The sequence below is a fragment of the Haliotis cracherodii genome, unplaced genomic scaffold, assembly GCF_022045235.1.
Source record: "Haliotis cracherodii isolate W230 unplaced genomic scaffold, xgHalCrac1.p SCAF_20, whole genome shotgun sequence".
Classification (NCBI taxonomy): domain Eukaryota; kingdom Metazoa; phylum Mollusca; class Gastropoda; order Lepetellida; family Haliotidae; genus Haliotis; species Haliotis cracherodii.
Genome location: NW_027266276.1, coordinates 5,967,728 through 5,985,900, shown reverse-complemented (window position 1 = coordinate 5,985,900; position 18,173 = coordinate 5,967,728). Strand labels below are relative to the sequence as shown.

General features: G+C 39.7%; 1 protein-coding gene across 6 annotated transcripts in view; it reads right to left on the bottom strand.

Annotated features, from left to right (window-relative positions):
• Positions 1-17,649, bottom strand: part of LOC139470251 (transmembrane protein 198-like) — a 60,730-nt gene extending 43,081 nt beyond the window's left edge. For 3 of the 6 annotated variants that reach the window (XM_071252585.1, XM_071252595.1, XM_071252594.1), the window contains exon 1: positions 13,087-13,180. The gene's annotated coding sequence lies outside the window, so the exon portion shown is untranslated. Of the gene's footprint in view, positions 1-6,583; positions 6,679-12,484; positions 13,023-13,086; positions 13,181-17,600 lie in introns of those variants that run through there. The other 3 variants (XM_071252593.1, XM_071252586.1, XM_071252587.1) reach the window with 3 other exon arrangements.
• Positions 17,650-18,173: the final 524 nt, after the last annotated feature.

The following is an 18,173-nucleotide window of genomic DNA, read 5'->3' as shown; positions in this document are numbered from 1 at the left end:
CCACAAATATAACCACTCTATCTGATAAAGTAAGAAAAATCAGAAGGTTGGTTTTTTTTAAAGTTTCTGACTTCTGACTTCAAAGGCAGTAAACGTGAGGAGTATTGGACCCCTACATAAGTGGTTTCAATGACTTCAAGAGGTGGCAATTCATCTAATGACCACCGCTTTCTTTCTCACAACAGCCACCAACCCTGTGACTGTATCAGTATGTGAAATAATAGACCTGCAATAAAACCCTGTTTATCTGGACTTGTAGAAACTCATGCTTGGGTCATGTGACACTACTTCACCCCCCATCAATACCTCATCTCCAGTTACGATTTTATTACTTCAGCTGCTCACAAAGTCACTATAATGACCACCTAGAGGAAGACTGATGTTTACGCAGGGTAAATTTCAACTACAAACACTTAAAATGTTCGTAAGTGTGCACTTAAAAAAACATTTGTTCAGAATTTAAAGATTCAGATTTTCATCAAATACTCTTTATACTGATCAACATTTTCTTTAGAATTAAATGTCAATTTTTTTTTGTATTTAATTGTCTTCACTTTCCCTCAACCAAATATTTTCTTGCCTATTTGTGAAATGTTTTTTTAAACTGAGAATTTCAAATGGTGTTGAGGTTCAAATTTCTCAAACAAGGGGGCTTTTAGAAATAGTGCTCACCCAGTTCCAAATGTCATTTTAAGAAATAGTTGAAGAAGATAAAATAGAAACTTAAATTCTTAAAATGTCAGCAAGTTTGAGTCTAAAATAGCCACATTCTTTTAATTTTAAAACTTTTCATTTTTAAAGTCACTTGACAACATTATTACTCATACTAAGAAATACAATTCATTCTAATTCTGTAAGTGGTTTACATTGTGCCATGCATAGACAATACCAATCTTAAGGTTGGTTGGTTGTTTTGTTGTTTAACACCATAATCAGCAATATTCCAGCTATATGATGGTGGTCTGTAAATGATTGAGTCTTGGCCAGACAATCCAGTGATTGATATCATGAGCATCGATCCACACAATTGGGATTGGTGACATGCATCAACCAAGTCAGAGAGCCTGACCACCCGATCCCGTTAGTCGCCTCTTACGACAAGCGTAGTCACCCCAATCTTAAGGAGACATTGTGTCCACAAAGTCTCCTTTTCTGTTTGTGAAAGAATGAGTTGGGTTGGGTTAGTTACTGCCTTGAACAGTATTTCAGTTATATACTACTCAAAAGAAGTAAGAAACCACCTGAATGGCATGAGAGATTACCTTCAGAAATATGAAAGAATCAGCGTTCTTTAACTTCTTATGAGTAGTTTATATGGGAGGAAAGCCCAAAGTGACATTGTCCTAGATATTTACTCCTTTGGGAGAACTACAAACAGTGATGCATAGTGTCAAGGATCATATTAAAGACGACTATGTTTCTAACACACTACAGGCAGATCCTGATCACTACTAAGGGACATAACTCAACATATCACCTGCCTGTTGTGACAAAGGTGAGGTAAAGATTTCCATCCAGCAGTGCTGAAAAGAGTCATTGACTGAGGCCACACAACATTTCATCCTGCAGTGCTGACAAGACTCACTCAGCTAGGCACAATCTAACCCACACCATGGCGCTGGACTCTATATATTGACTACAAACATTGTGGAGATTCAAACAGTCTTGGGCATGAAATGTTTAATATTTCGCTACAAGGCGACCACACCAGATAGTGACAGGAGAATGTATTAAAAGCTGTTACCCAGCCAGTATTGAGACATCAATTAATGTCACAGACACACCAGGCAGCAGAGAATGTCATGGCTAATGAAATATTTACGCCTCAGGAATGTGTGTGTATAATCTTACCTAACCAGGTAGGTAAGCTGACCAGGAAGACAGATGGTTGGGCGATGATGTGTTGAGGGAAGGAGTCGTAACTATGTCAACAACTACATCCATCATTGTGTTTATCCTCAGTCTCACGATATATATTATAGCCATGCCTTTACATAGTGGTTTTCTTCTACCGTAATTACTCAAAAACTTTTATACTTGGTATTACTTCCTTGTAATATCTGACCAATCCTCGCACACACTGATTTCACTCACTCACTCACAGCTGGAATATTGCTGACTGCTATAAAACAACATTCACTCACTCACTCATGACAAAGCTGGAATATTGCTGACTGCTATAAAACAACATTCACTCACTCACTCATGACAAAGCTGGTATATTGCTGACTGTTGTAAAACAACATTCACTCACTCACTCATGACAAAGCTGGAATATTGCTGACTGCTATAAAACAACATTCACTCACTCACTCATGACAAAGCTGGAATATTGCTGACTGCTATAAAACAACATTCACTCACTCACTCACGACAAAGCTGGAATATTGCTGACTGTTGTAAAACAACATTCACTCACTCACTCATGACAAAGCTGGTACATTGCTGACTGCTGTAAAACAACATTCACTCACTCACGACAAAGCTGGAATATTGCTGACTGCTATAAAACAACAATCACTCACTCACTCATGACAAAGCTTTAATATTGCTGACTGCTGTAAAACAACATTCACTCACTCACGACAAAGCTGGAATATTCCTGACTGCTGTAAAACAACAGTCACTCACTCACTCATGACAAAGCTTTAATATTGCTGACTGCTGTAAAACAACATTCACTCACTCACTCATGACAAAGCTGGTATATTGCTGACTGTTGTAAAACAACATTCACTCACTCACTCACGACAAAGCTGGAATATTGCTGACTGTTGTAAAACAACATTCACTCACTCACTCACGACAAAGCTAGAATATTGCTGACTGCTATAAAACAACATTCACTCACTCACTCATGACAAAGCTGGAATATTGCTGACTGCTATAAAACAACATTCACTCACTCACTCACGACAAAGCTGGAATATTGCTGACTGTTGTAAAACAACATTCACTCACTCACTCATGACAAAGCTGGAATATTGCTGACTGTTGTAAAACAACATTCACTCACTCACACATGACAAAGCTGGAATATTGCTGACTGCTATAAAACAACATTCACTAACTAACGACAAAGCTGGAATATTGCTGACTGCTATAAAACAACATTCACTCACTCACGACAAAGCTGGAATATTGCTGACTGCTGTAAAACAACATTCACTCACTCACTCATGACAAAGCTTTAATATTCCTGACTACTGTAAAACAACATTCACTCACTCACTCATGACAAAGCTTTAATATTGCTGACTGCTATAAAACAACATTCACTCACTCACTCACGACAAAGCTTTAATATTGCTGACTGCTGTAAAACAACATTCACTCACTCACTCACGACAAAGCTTAAATATTGCTGACTGTTGTAAAACAACATTCACTCACTCACTCATGACAAAGCTTTAATATTCCTGACTGCTATAAAACAACATTCACTCACTCACGACAAAGCTGGAATATTGCTGACTGCTGTAAAACAACATTCACTCACTCACTCATGACAAAGCTTTAATATTCCTGACTGCTGTAAAACAACATTCACTCACTCACTCATGACAAAGCTTTAATATTGCTGACTGCTGTAAAACAACATTCACTCACTCACTCACTCACGACAAAGCTTTAATATTGCTGACTGCTGTAAAACAACATTCACTCACTCACTCATGACAAAGCTGGAATATTGCTGACTGTTGTAAAACAACATTCACTCACTCACTCATTCACTCACGACAAAGCTGGAATATTGCCGACTGCTGTAAAACAACATTCACTCATGACAGCTGGAATATTGTTGAATATTGGGTTATGAAACAACATTCACTCACTCACTCATGACAGTTGTATTGACCACTGTTTCATTCAACAACATTCACCCAATCACAGCTCTAATATTGCTGCAATATCACCATAAAATAAGCACTCAATCATGAAATACTGGTAATATTGCTGTCATTGAAAAACATTCCTCTAAACACCATCTCAAGACCCTGAAGACAGCTTCAGTAACTATTGATGATACAGCGCACTCAATAATGGCCTGCACTGAATCACAATAACATACATCATCTAATTACACCGCAAGTTCACAAATATTTTCAATTAATCAACGCTTTGGTAAACAGCAATAATGCTAACACAAGCAAGTCAGTATTCTGATAGTAGATAATGGGATTAATGGATGTTTAGATTGAGATAAAATTTATCAACAACTTTGTTGAAACATGGATAAGTGGGATGAATGGGCTTGTCTCCAGAACAGAGACGTGCATTCCGGGGCGTGTCGCCAGTAACCTACATAGCAGTGATTCATAGGTATACCATCCAATCAATAATGGGTAATTTGTGATCTAAGCTGAAATACCTTGTAGATGAATTCTCACTCTATGAAACAGGCTGCTGATTTGATGGAGGCCAAATTGATAAGGCCATCATAAAAATATCTCTTTCAGGCAGCAAACCCAGTCATATGAAGTAAGAATATATTTTAATAAATTAAAGCTAGCAAAACAAGAATTTCATTTAGAGTCGAAGTGCAAGAACATAAATTAGCCAGGGCATCATTCCACAAATCGATTTTAGCGCTACGATCATCGATCATCGTATGTCTGTGGTACAGTAAAGGTAAAGTTCTTTGTGCGAAGATCGGGGCCCAGGTCAGACGAAAAAATTAGCAGCAAAAAAATATATGGTCACTAACGGGGTTATAGTACTATATATTTTATATCGTACTATGATCCCAGTAGTGACCATATATATCTTGCTCCGAATGTTTGCGTTTGACGTATTGTAACCATCTGATTCACCAGCATGAGATGGCTCTTTCAACAAACAGGCACAGTTAGAACTTAATACTGATAGCCCGGGGCTGGTACAAACTCCTGCAGGCTAGTACAAATTTTCCTATTGTTTTAACATTACAAGGGCATGTTATCTTTAACCGGGCTTGTAAATCTTTTGAGGTTAGTTCTCACCCTGCAAACAGGGGGTACTTATACTGGGGACATATTCTGCCATAATCCCCACATGGAATATATAGTGAAGATAATTTACAGGCAAGTATTATTACGACAGTGATTTTATTTCTTCATCATGTTCATTAGCACCTCATCAGTTTAGATGGAAAATGATACCTGTCAATACTATCTTAATTTTGTCATAGTCACATATATATAACTCAATATTCAGTTTGCAAAACATTTTATCTCAAATAAATATTCTGTTCTTCAAAAGTGCTTGCTCCCTGTTCAACATCTGCTGATGGTTCAGAGTTTCATCCCGCATAAGTCAAGTGAACCCAGTTTTGATGACATATGTCACACGGTTAGCCCGTGACATACCAGCACAGCTGCCAGTGACTCAGTACAGAGGTTCTACATGCAGCTATTGTGAATATGCACAAAAGATGATAATCTGCTGACTATGACAAATACAGTTGCCATGGTGATAGTGACAGGAATGGTAAAAATTCCTGTTGTCTTGCAACTGGTTTCTAACCTGCTGTTTAATACACATGTCAGGAACATCCTTGGTGAAATAGCTACAGGATTAATATAAAGTGAGTCAAAGTCGAGGTGTTTTTAGTGTGTATTTATTGCGGCGCAATATCATATGATACACTTGCAAAACAACTCTGACAAAGGAATCTGCAGAACCTAATTAAAGATGGAATGCTAACTGATGGATAAAGCCTAGGAAATACATATAACTCTATCCTGTTACGGGGTGAGTTAAAGCAAAAGATTATGCCATGTGGTATGATATTTAGTATCTACAGAAATATGACACATCTAACCCTTCAAAGATACTAAATGAGAGCAATTGGGTTTCCAACTAAGAAGCACCATGAGTGTTGTGAGTTCAGTCTGTGACTTTAGACACTACTCCGACGCCTGAGCCTAGTAAAATTCTGTTCAGTCTGGTAAGCTCAGCTAACAATAGCACATGTAATAACACTAAAATCTACCGCAAATGATGCCAAGAGCCAAGTTGGGGCTATTGGACTCAAACATTATTGGTACAAACTGACATTGATATTTGTCAGTCATAAATATACACTTTGCCATGCTATTGATACCTGTTTGGAGTAGCCATGAAACCAACAAGTGTTTGTGAGTGAGTGAGTGAGTGAGTGAGTGAGTGAGTGAGTGAGTGAGTGAGTGAGTGAGTGAGTGAGTGTGAGAGTGAGTGAGTGAGTGAGTGAGTGAGTGAGTGGCTGGGTGAGTGAGTGAGTGAGTGAGTGGCTGGGTGAGTGAGTGGGTGAGTGAGTGAGTGAGTGAGTGATTGGCTGGGTGAGTGAGTGAGTGAGAGAGTGGCTGGGTTAGTGAGTGGCTGAGTGAGTGGCTGAGTGAGTGAGTGAGTGAGTGAGTGAGTGAGTGAGTGAGTGAGTGAGTGAGTGAGTGAGTGAGTGAGTGAGTGAGGTTTATCACAACAGTATTTCAGTGTGATTCATGCTGGAGGAAAAAGCAAAGTGACACAGGACAATATATCCAGCTTGTGCCTGACAAAGGGTCATAATCAATAATCAAGGCAATTCTAGAATTGAAACTTGTTTGGAAATGTACATCAAAGTTACCTTGACAATGTACTCCATAACACCATCACATATGGAGGTGGTACTTCACAGAAATGTTTCCTCCATTAAAATACCCAACAAGTTGGCATATTACCATCCGTCACTACTGAACAAAAACATATTCTAGATCCTGTACCTGCCACCCAGGCCTCAGTGACTCTCGACATTTGTTCTGGCTCAGTGAGTCAACCCTTATTATCCTTGTCACTCCCAAATGGACAGCTTTTAGCAAGTTTATTGGCAATCACCTGATGTGAGGTTGTTCCCACAGTTGTGAGTCACTGGTGACAACATGTGAGTCTATAATGAAACTGGAGCACCATGCACAGCTGACAGACAAATTAGACTGGGCTTCAGTCTCCTCTACACCTCATGACAGACAAACTAGACTGGGCTTCAGTCTCCTCTACACCTCATGACAGACAAACTAGACTGGGCTCCGGTCTCCTCTACACCTCATATGACGGATAAACTAGACTGCAATTCAGTCTCCTCTATACCTTATAAAGTTATATGACAAATAATCTAGACTGCAATTCAGTCTCCTCTACACCTTATATGACGGATAAACTAGACTGCACTTCAGTCTCCTCTACACCTTATATGACAAATAATCTAGACTGGGCTTCAGTCACCTCCATACAATAAATGAGATGACCCAGACTGGCCTTCTGTCTTCTCTACACTATACATGTATATATAATAAAGTAGACTGGACTTCAATCTCCTCTACACAAAACAAACATGTAAGATAACCCTAAACAAGACTTAAAGCAAGTTTAGACAGCATATCGACCATTGATCTGCTACCTATATTACCAGGACAATGGCACAGACAATCATCCAAGCTGAACAGTCTGACACTGAGTGTGAGACCAACCGTCGCATATCATCTAGGTACAGATATAGACACCAACACACTACTTGGGCTTTGTTCAAGTGTGTTGTTGAGGATCAGAATGTATGTGGTCAAACATTTAACTGATATAGACAGCCACAGCTCTAACATCAAAACAAATCTTGGTTTTGACTTGGCGATTAAATTGGATCGATGGTCGAAGGTTTTACGTAGTCTTTGACAAAGGGAAGTCATGATATTTTTTAAGTGTCTATATTCATATAGACTAAACAGTATTACCTTTTGCTCAAAAACACGTCACAAATCATACATTTCGTAACAATATTGTATTTCAGCTATGTGCACTGTGTTAGCCTTTTGACTCCAGAACCCCGTCTGACTAGCTCAGTACTACTTCTAGAAGTGACAGTGTTTCTTTTCCAAAATATATCAGCATTGGGATGAACTTTATTGTCATTTCTTACATCATAACCACATGGTTTAATAAAAAAATAAATCAAGACCTCACTGTTTCTCCATAGGTCCTTTGTTAAATGTGTACAATTCGTACCCCGATGGGTTGGTTCTCATAATACATAATAACTGTTTGCATGATCCAGACTGGACTATTAACAGTCTGTAGAGAATAATATTCCAGCTTATTCTTGACGGCCTGTACATCAAGTCTGGGTCAGGCCAACTTCCAATTTGGTCTTTAGTTATAACGATGTAGCGAGCATGATCATCAAGTTATTAAATTATAACATTTTCTCTCAATTACAATATTTCTACTGTATGTTATAAGCACAAAATACTGTTTTAATTATTGGTAATGCCTACAAATGGGTCTTATTTCTCGGTCAATACTCAACTTTCCTATTTCGTATTTGCAATGAATATAAATAGGCTCTCACTTCAACATCATTTACATGAAAAACACCTGTATTATTTGTACAGAGCAAAGATGGTGAACTATTTGTAGACCACACTTGACCCACGACATATTTGTCCTGAGTATATATACCTTCTCAATTTCTACCCAAAATCTATAACAGATTTCTAACTAAGAGAGTTCTTATTTAAACAGTCTGCAATATGTCACACTAATGTGATTATTTCGCCTTAAGAATATTTTTTCATTGATTAGTTGATTGAGAGAATTGTGTTTAATGTCGCTTTTAACAGTACTCCAGTTATACAATGGCATGTCAGCATAAGGTGGGTAGACAGCCTGAAGTGATGCAGGTCTCAGACTTTGGGGACACCCATGAGCACGAATATGGTGCTGGCAAACCTAGAAACAAAAACGGGGCGAACCGAATGATGTTTGAATTATTTTATGATGCTGTGACGGTTTGATTTGTTTCCTATTTCTAATTATTTGTTCTACAGTTCTGCCTTCCAAGACTGTATATTTCCGTTATGGGAAAAAGTGAGTGTTACTGTCAGTTTATAATTTCTTTATCTCCTCTAACACAACCTAAGCATGACCACTGATATCACATGCCTTCAGCCAATTGTTCATATTTCATACAATAATAATCATAAAGAAGATAATTTATGGATGTCAACTTCTTTATCATGATGAAGAATAATAAAGAAGTTGACTTCTTTGATAGGCATTTAGAAGTTGGAGTAACTGTAATAAAGAAGTTGTTCATCCATAAATTCTTATCCTTACTTAAAGAAGCTGACATCCATAAATTCTCTTCCTTATGTGTATCACTTCTTAATGCCTTTCCAAGACTTAGTAATAACCATGGTTTATTCACAAGGCATATCAAGGCTAAAGTACATGACGTCAATATGAATTATTAGAGATATATCATGGTATTATATGACTTTAACAGCAGAGTTAAACATTGTTGTCAAATTCAGACCTTTTCAATGCACATATTCACATTAAGCACATTGCCAAGGCCAGACTGCCAAATTCAGACCTTTTCATGGCACATATTCACATTTAAGCACATTGTCAAGGCCAGACTGCTAAATTCAGACCCTTTCAAAGCACATATTCACATTTATACACATTTAGGCCAGACTGCCAATTCTAAGGCCTTTTGTGAATCTTGACTACTGTCTCTATATGTCCTATTGGGCTTTCAATAACTGCTAATTGAAGATCCACTAATCAATTGCCATTTGTCAACATCTGCAATCCCTAACTAGTCAGCTCTTAGAGAAGCATGGGGCCCTAATGACATCATTAGCCAATCAGAGCAGTGACCATATATTATAGGCATGTCCGCCATCATATATCACTCACCCCTGAATGTTAGCATCACCTGGCCTTGAGGGCACAGAGGAGGCAGCCAAGCAACCAACATATATTTTAACTCATTTAATCCAAAACAACCATAAAAACTTTATAGTCTTGAAACATTTTACAGTTTTTTATATAATATGGTACGTAAACATTTATATAGGTTAATGGTCATTTTCAAAATCATTATTTATACATGTAACTGCCCCTCATGAAGACCCTCATTAACTTTGACTGTTAATAAAACAATCAAATTGGTTACTTATTATATTAAGGATGATTCTCAGCTGTGGTGAAAGCTTGTAAAAGGAAGTAAACAGAAGAATTATGTTACTCTCATTTAGACCTTCATTTTGACAAATGCTGGAAGCAAAAGAGAGTAATGTGAATGAATTTACCCCTCATGAAGACCTTCATTATTGGCTTATAACTCTGTGACTGTCAATCTACCACCCATAGACACCCTCAATTTTGTCTTAGGACTGAAGTTAGGGACGGACCAGTTGATATTCTGGAGGGGGGTGAGGGGGGCCTAGGAATTGTTTGCAAAAGAAAATTGTCTCCGGACATAATAAAATTATGCTTCAGATATTATAAAAAAGGTCAATTGTTGGGACAAAAACCACATTGCTGCAAAGTGTTTCAAGCTCATAGTTTTAAATAAAAAAGTAAAAAATAGTTTTGCGGTTGTATCTCATCAAACCTACCCAAACACACCGAATATCATGTAATGTAACTCTGTGAATGTGTCTACCCCTCCTTCAGACCCTCAAATTTGTCTGAGGATGGCAGTTACAGTTCCTTGGTGTGAAGACAGAGATGATGTAACTCTGTGAATGTGTCTACCCCTCCTGCAGACCCTCAACTTTGTCTGAAGATGGCAGTTACAGTTCCTAGGCGTGAAGACAGAGATGATGTAACCCTGTGAATGTGTCTACCCCTCCTGCAGACCCTCAACTTTGTCTGAAAATTGCAGTTACAGTTCCTTGGTGTGAAGACAGAGATGATGTAACTCTGTGAATGTGTCTACCCCTCCTGCAGACCCTCAACTTTGTCTGAAGATGGCAGTTACAGTTCCTAGGCGTGAAGACAGAGATGATGTAATTCTGTGAATGTGTCTACCCCTCCTGAAGACCCTCAACTTTGTCTGAAGATGGCAGTTACAGTTCCTAGGCGTGAAGACATAGATGATGTAACCCTGTGAATGTGTCTACCCCTCCTGCAGACCCTCAACTTTGTCTGAAAATTGCAGTTACAGTTCCTTGGTGTGAAGACAGAGATGATGTAACTCTGTGAATGTGTCTACCCCTCCTGCAGACCCTCAACTTTGTCTGAAGATGGCAGTTACAGTTCCTAGGCGTGAAGACAGAGATGATGTAACTCTGTGAATGTGTCTACCCCTCCTGCAGACCCTCAACTTTGTCTGAAAATTGCAGTTACAGTTCCTTGGTGTGAAGACAGAGATGATGTAACTCTGTGAATGTGTCTACCCCTCCTGCAGACCCTCAACTTTGTCTGAAGATGGCAGTTACAGTTCCTAGGCGTGAAGACAGAGATGATGTAACCCTGTGAATGTGTCTACCCCTCCTGCAGACCCTCAACTTTGTCTGAAAATTGCAGTTACAGTTCCTTGGTGTGAAGACAGAGATGATGTAACTCTGTGAATGTGTCTACCCCTCCTGCAGACCCTCAACTTTGTCTGAAGATGGCAGTTACAATTCCTAGGCGTGAAGACAGAGATGATGTCACTGTGAGATCAGGGAGTTGTGATTAAATTGGACAAAATTGATTTTCCGAAAAACTGAAAATGTCCTTTGTGAGGCAGAATGATAAACGTCTTTGTTCCAGATGATGGAGAGAGGATTTACAATGTTACATTGGAAACTATCCTTCTCACAAGTACACATATGCTTGTACTTCAAAAACTTCTTCAAAACGGTAAAGCCAATATCATTTTAATATGAAACATGTTAAAAGCTGATATTCATAGGCATATATTTGCTGTCTACATGTATACATTTCTCTTTATGAACATGATAAAAAAAGTATAGAAACAGTCATACCTTTTTTTAATTTCCCCCTCCCCCTCCCCCTCCCCCACCCCGACATATCAAAAAAAAATTTCACTCTAAAAGGCTAGCCAAATGTCTAGATCTAGAAACACCTGACAATGCTTTATACTATGCATGTCAGGATATACTAATTTTGGCATGCTGTCACACAGAACAAGAAAATAAAGGGCATTTCTGGAGATTGACGTGTAAAAGTACTACTAAACTAATATAACCGTAGGATATATATTTAACCCAAATGTGACACTAATGAGAGTGTGTTACAATCAGTCTGTCTGGTAGAAGGGCAGCAGAACAAAGGGTGACCTTTTCAGTGATAAGTTGTCTTTTGGAACAACAGTTTTTGTCTAAAAATATCAGACCATAAAAGCTTTTTCCAGAAACAAGCAGATGGTTCCAGTCTAAAAAGATACTTTTGAAAATTTCTTTCAGAGATAATGCACTTCAATGTGAGAAGACATTTCAGCCAGTGAGTCTCCCTACCTCTGTCTCGTCGTACAGAATTGATTTGTCCTGACAAATTGAAAAAGAGATAACTTCTACATGACTCGGTATTTCATAAATATTCTGAGCTCACCTAGCAGTCTGTCATCTCATGCCTAACAAACTGATAAATCTCACAATATCACAAAGAAATATTATGACTGGAGATAAATGTTTTGTTGTAATGATATTGGTATCGCCACAAATCTCTCATAAAATCATAGAAACAAACAAAAACATACCTTGCATTCAGGAAATGCATAATTTCCTATCTCTGAACTCCAAATCCAACAACACAAATGCCACTGAATGTCAGATCCAAAACACAGAAATCAAACGGATTCTACAAACATGCACAGCTGACAATTCCAGAAAACATATCTCCAGATTTGAATCTTCCTTTGAAGCAGATCTGCCTTGACACACCCGAATGTAACCGCTGTAATGTTCAAACTGGTATTAGTTCTGTCAGAGGAGAAAACCTCCGCTCACATACGTTTCCTATTACTGGCTGACAGACTGCCCAGCACAGCACAGTCTTGTGAGCGTGTCAGAATCTTTCCACTTCCTGTATAAACGTTTGAAACCGTGTGTGGACCGTGAGGGCTTCTGCTTGGATACACCGACAGGACTCAGACAAACGAACATATGACGACGAAGACAGTTTTCACATAGCTGGGCCACCCCAACATCCTCACAAGCCACAAAACACACAGTCCATACACAAAAACACCACCTATATTTTTATCAGAAAGGAAAGAAATCTGGGCCTGTATCTCAAGATTTATCTGACCGGCCACAAAAGCCTGAACCTTTCATGTCATGGGTTCAGTGTCCAGCTTACCTGGCCATTACAGAGGTGATGTGACGAATGGTTGACAGCCAGCTCCGATACCCAATGTAGCGGAACAGCCTCTGTCAATGCATTAGCCCAGATAGGAGGGCTGCCTGGAGATGTGCCTGCTAACTGGCTTGTCAGTGATCAATGCTCCACAATACTCCACTGTGTGTGTTCAGCAGGGAGCTTCTCTCACCAGAAGCCACAGCTCGCCTGCCAACATGACTCTTATCAGCGACATAACTACTTCCTTATTAATAGGGCAGTAGGCTGAAGCTGCTAATATATATAATTCTGTGAGAATGACAGTAATCATGGTTCAGTGACGATAATCATGTATCTGTTGTGTACGATGAGGTATTATTCTTGAGTGTTTGAAATTCAGCATGAAAATCATAGGATGAAGGTCATAATCCATATGTTAAAAATTGAAGGGCATAGATAAAATTGATGTCAGAAAATCACAAGGGACCCATGCAGAAGACACACCCCACACCCTGACCCTCGTCTGTCTCCAAGACCCAAGAGAATAAATGAGTCCAACTCAAGTCTAGAAAGATTGGGCAAGTCTAGATTGCTCAGCCTTGAAATTAAGCACAGCTCAGACTCCATTTGGATTTCTTTCTTTTATTTTGTAGATATTTATTTTAAAATAAGATTATTTTCCTGGACTATCATTAGTAAATGTGTATGTAATATAGTTCCTTTGGTGAATTATCATGATATAACATTTATACTAAGTTTTCCTATAATAATTAGATCCACATCAAGTGCTTTTATGAGTTATCATGGTGTAATATTTATACATCATTTCATATAATAATTGTTTAGCAAGTAATACATATCATCAGGTAAAAATATATATAAAATATCAGTAGTTTCAGTTATAGCTTTTTAGATAGATGCTAGCCTAAGGTAATGAGAACACATCTCCTAGACATAACTTTTGTCTTATTGAATAGTATGTCTAGGAGAACTGAAACCACTTGATGTGGATTATATTACACCATGATAACTCATAAAAGCACTTGATGTGGATCTAATTATTATAGGAAAACTTAGTATAAATGTTATATCATGATAGAATGAACAACATTATTATCCTAAGCAGGGGTTTTCATAATGACAGAGTTTAGGCTATCTAAGTTTCTATCATAGTGCATTTTCTGAACTAGTTATACACGTACCGGTACTTAAGTGAGTACTATGAAATAGTGAGCAATATTTGCTGAGGTGCTCAATTTGTACCTATTATGGCATATATTATTCATTGCATATGGATAGTGATATATAATGATTGTCCAGTTAGAAAATCATTGGGTATATAATCACACATAGAACATTGATGAAGAAACTTAAAGCACTTCTGAAATACTTAGTGAGCACTATGATATTATACTGACTGTATTTATACATGTCATGCTGGTGAGGGGGCCAGGCAGGACTATGGTGGGGGACATGACAGGGGAAACATGGGTCACATGGCAGGGGAAACATGGGGTCACATGGCAGGGGAAACATGGGGTCACATGACAGGGCAAACATGGGGTCACATGGCAGGGGAAACATGGGGTCACATGGTGGGGGGAAACATGGGGTCACATGGCAGGGGAAACATGGGGTCACATGACAGGGCAAACATGGGGTCACATGGGGGGGAAACATGGGGTCACATGGCAGGGGAAACATGGGGTCACATGACACGGGAAACATGTAGTCACATGGTGGGGAATGGGTCACATGGCAGGGGAAACATTGGGTCACATGGCGGGGGAAACATGGGGTCACATGACAGGGGAAACATGGGGTCACATGGTGGGGAATGGGTCACATGGCAGGGGAAACATGGGGTCACATGGCGGGGGAAACATGGGGTCACATGACAGGGAAAACATGGGGTCACATGACAGGGGAAACATGGGGTCACATGACAGGGGAAACATGGGGTCACATGGTGGGGAAACATGGGTCACATGACAGGGGAAACATGGGGTCACATGGGGGGGAATGGGTCACATGGCAGGGGAAACATTGGGTCACATGGGGGGGAAACATGGGGTCACATGCCAGGGGAAACATGGGGTCACATGACACGGGAAACATGTAGTCACATGGTGGGGAATGGGTCACATGGCAGGGGAAACATTGGGTCACATGGTGGGGAATGGGTCACATGGCAGGGGAAACATGGGGTCACATGGCGGGGGAAACATGGGGTCACATGACAGGGCAAACATGGGTCACATGGCAGGGGAAACATGGGGTCACATTACAGGGCAAACATGGGGTCACAGGTTGGTTCACACTGTGAAGAGGGAGGGTTATCAGTGATGTCGGCAAGGGCCTGATGTTGTACTTAGGAACAGGGCAAGGTGATGTAGGCTACAGGACAGAGCAGGGCGGGGCGGTGCGGGGCGGGGCGGGGCAGGGCAGGGCAGGCCAGGGCAGGGCAGGGCAGGGCAGGGCAGGGCAGGGCAGGGCAGGGCAGGGATGTTGTGGGATATTATCACAGGGCAAGACTAGCACGGGGTACATGGCAAGGACACCTAAGATCAGTCTTCAAAATAATACTGAGCCATTGACTATTTACTCACAAGTTATCATTCACAATATTATTAATAGTTTTCTTTGGGTATTCAATATATTTTACTACCTTCAATTGGTCCAATCTACTGGTTTTTTTCACACCAGTGAGTTACATATTTTTCTAAATTCTGCTTAAAATGCAGTTTTATATGACTTCTAATTTGTGTCTATTTGTGTGCTGCCCCAAGTGTGTAACATGTCGCATAAACTCAGAACAGCGACATAGATATATAATTAACAAGCAAAACGAAGTGCTTCATGCATTATTCACATCAGTGTATATATATGCATATGAGGTCATGTATACATGGTGCCTGTATTTGATCAGAAAATAAAAATCTGTGAAAAAATATAGGGCCGCAAATTGAACATGATACATTGGGTAATTTTGTAGCGTTGTTTTACTATTGGGTTTTGGAAATTTTTCATGCATATTTGTATACAAGCATCTTAAAATTAGTTGGGTAATGGTGATTTGTTTTGCCTATTTTACTCAAATACGCAGCTGATCTGGAGCTGTCAGATAACAGGTTTATGTTGTTTGTTTTAATATACACCGCGGTCATGTCACAGGGTGGCTATTCTAAAATCTGAAGCTAGTACCTACAAATACCTTTACAGCACAGGCGGTCGGGTAGCCTAGTGGTTAAAGTGTTCGCTGGGGCGGTCGGGTAGCCCAGTGGTTAAAGCGTTCGCCCGTCACGCCGAAGACCCGGGTTCGATTCCCAACATGGGTAAAATGTGTGAAGCCCATTTGTGGTGTCCCCCGCCGTGATATTGCTGGAATATTGCTAAAAGCGGCGTAAAACCATACTCACTCACTCACTCACTAAAGTGTTCGCTCGTCCCGCCAAAGACCAGGGTTCGATTCCCGACATGGGTACAATGTGTGAAGCCCATTTCTGGTGTTCCCAACCCTTATATTGCTGGAATATTGCTAAAAGCAACGTAAAACCTCACTTTACAGAACAAGAGGACAGGGACAGTGTGACTATGGAGTTGAACCCCATTCACTGATGACACTAGTGCAGGATGTTGTGTTGTTCTTGTGACATGTGATGAGGTTGTTCTCATAGTCTAAGAAGATGTGAGGCGAAATGGGATTTTAAGTTACAGTTAAAGATAATCGCACATATATAGAGAGGTGCATGCCTCTGTGTGTGTTAGCTAGTACTAGTCCGGAATAATGCTGGTTTAAAGTGCTAGCACTGAGATGAACAAGATATACCAGTTTAACATGAATACCATACACAGATACAGTATACCGACTCCAGGCCGACCAGTACTTGTTTTATCCCTTAATGTCGAGCCCTAAGCAGGGTAACAAAACTTAGTTTTTGTTTTTGTTTGTTTGTTGTTTAATGCCGCACTCAGCAATATTCCAGCTATTTGACGGCGGTCTGTAAATAAGTCTGGACCAGACAATCCAGTGATTAACAGCATGAGCATTGATCTACGTAATTGGGATACGATGACATGCATCAACCAAGTCAGCGAGCCTGACCACCCGATCTCGTTAGTCACCTCTTATGACAAGCATAGTCGCCTTTTACAGGATCATGGGTTGCTGAAGACCTATTCTACCCCGGAATCTTCATGGGTCTGGAGAGAGCAGTCACACATGACATTATTTTTAATGTGTCATGAGTTTATCAGCATCGCCATCAAGTTTTAATAAAAGAGGGAGTATTCATTTACCTAATTAAAACAGTATGAGTTCAAACAAAGATATTCACTACTAAATCCATCAAATTCAAAGCCTCGTCAAAGAATAAGCGTAACCATGACAACACAAAGCCAAAGCTGCCTCAATACTTTCCTTCCTGAAAAATATCAAGTTAAAACCTACAATCGTGATATTCATGAGTATGTGGTGATTAAATTATTTCCTTGACCAAGCACCGTGACCTTCATGCCCTCGATACGATCCTTACCTGATACATCAACCCAGCCTGATGACAATAACACTCCGACCATTGCGTTTAAACTCCAAAACAAACACACTTACTTGGAGTAGCATTACAAATCAAGTGATGAGGATGCCACGTAATTAAGATCACTCATGCTGTGTTTCCTGTCACAATGATGGAATCAAGGGGATAGACACACAGTTCAGAAATCGGTCAGATGTACAACGTTCCTCCTAGTGACAACCTGGAGTCCAAGCCCCTCCATAACTACAGTAAGCCTTGTGAGTTTCAACATAGTGTACATCCTCTGTTATTGATTTTGTACGCAATTACCCAAGCAATAAATAAAAGGATACAGCTGGAAATGGATCAATATGTCTTACAGCTCCTTAGCTGCAGCAGCATTATATGGCTATTCAAACAAAGTACACTACGTTACGGAGCAATTCAACACCATTGGAAGCTGGACAAAGGAAAAACATTAGGCCGAACAAAAATATGTGGTTCTGATTACCCCACTGAGAGGCGACTAACCCCTCTCAGTTGGACTCACTATTCATAACAAAACATGAAACTAAATAAATTGAAATTTGGTGA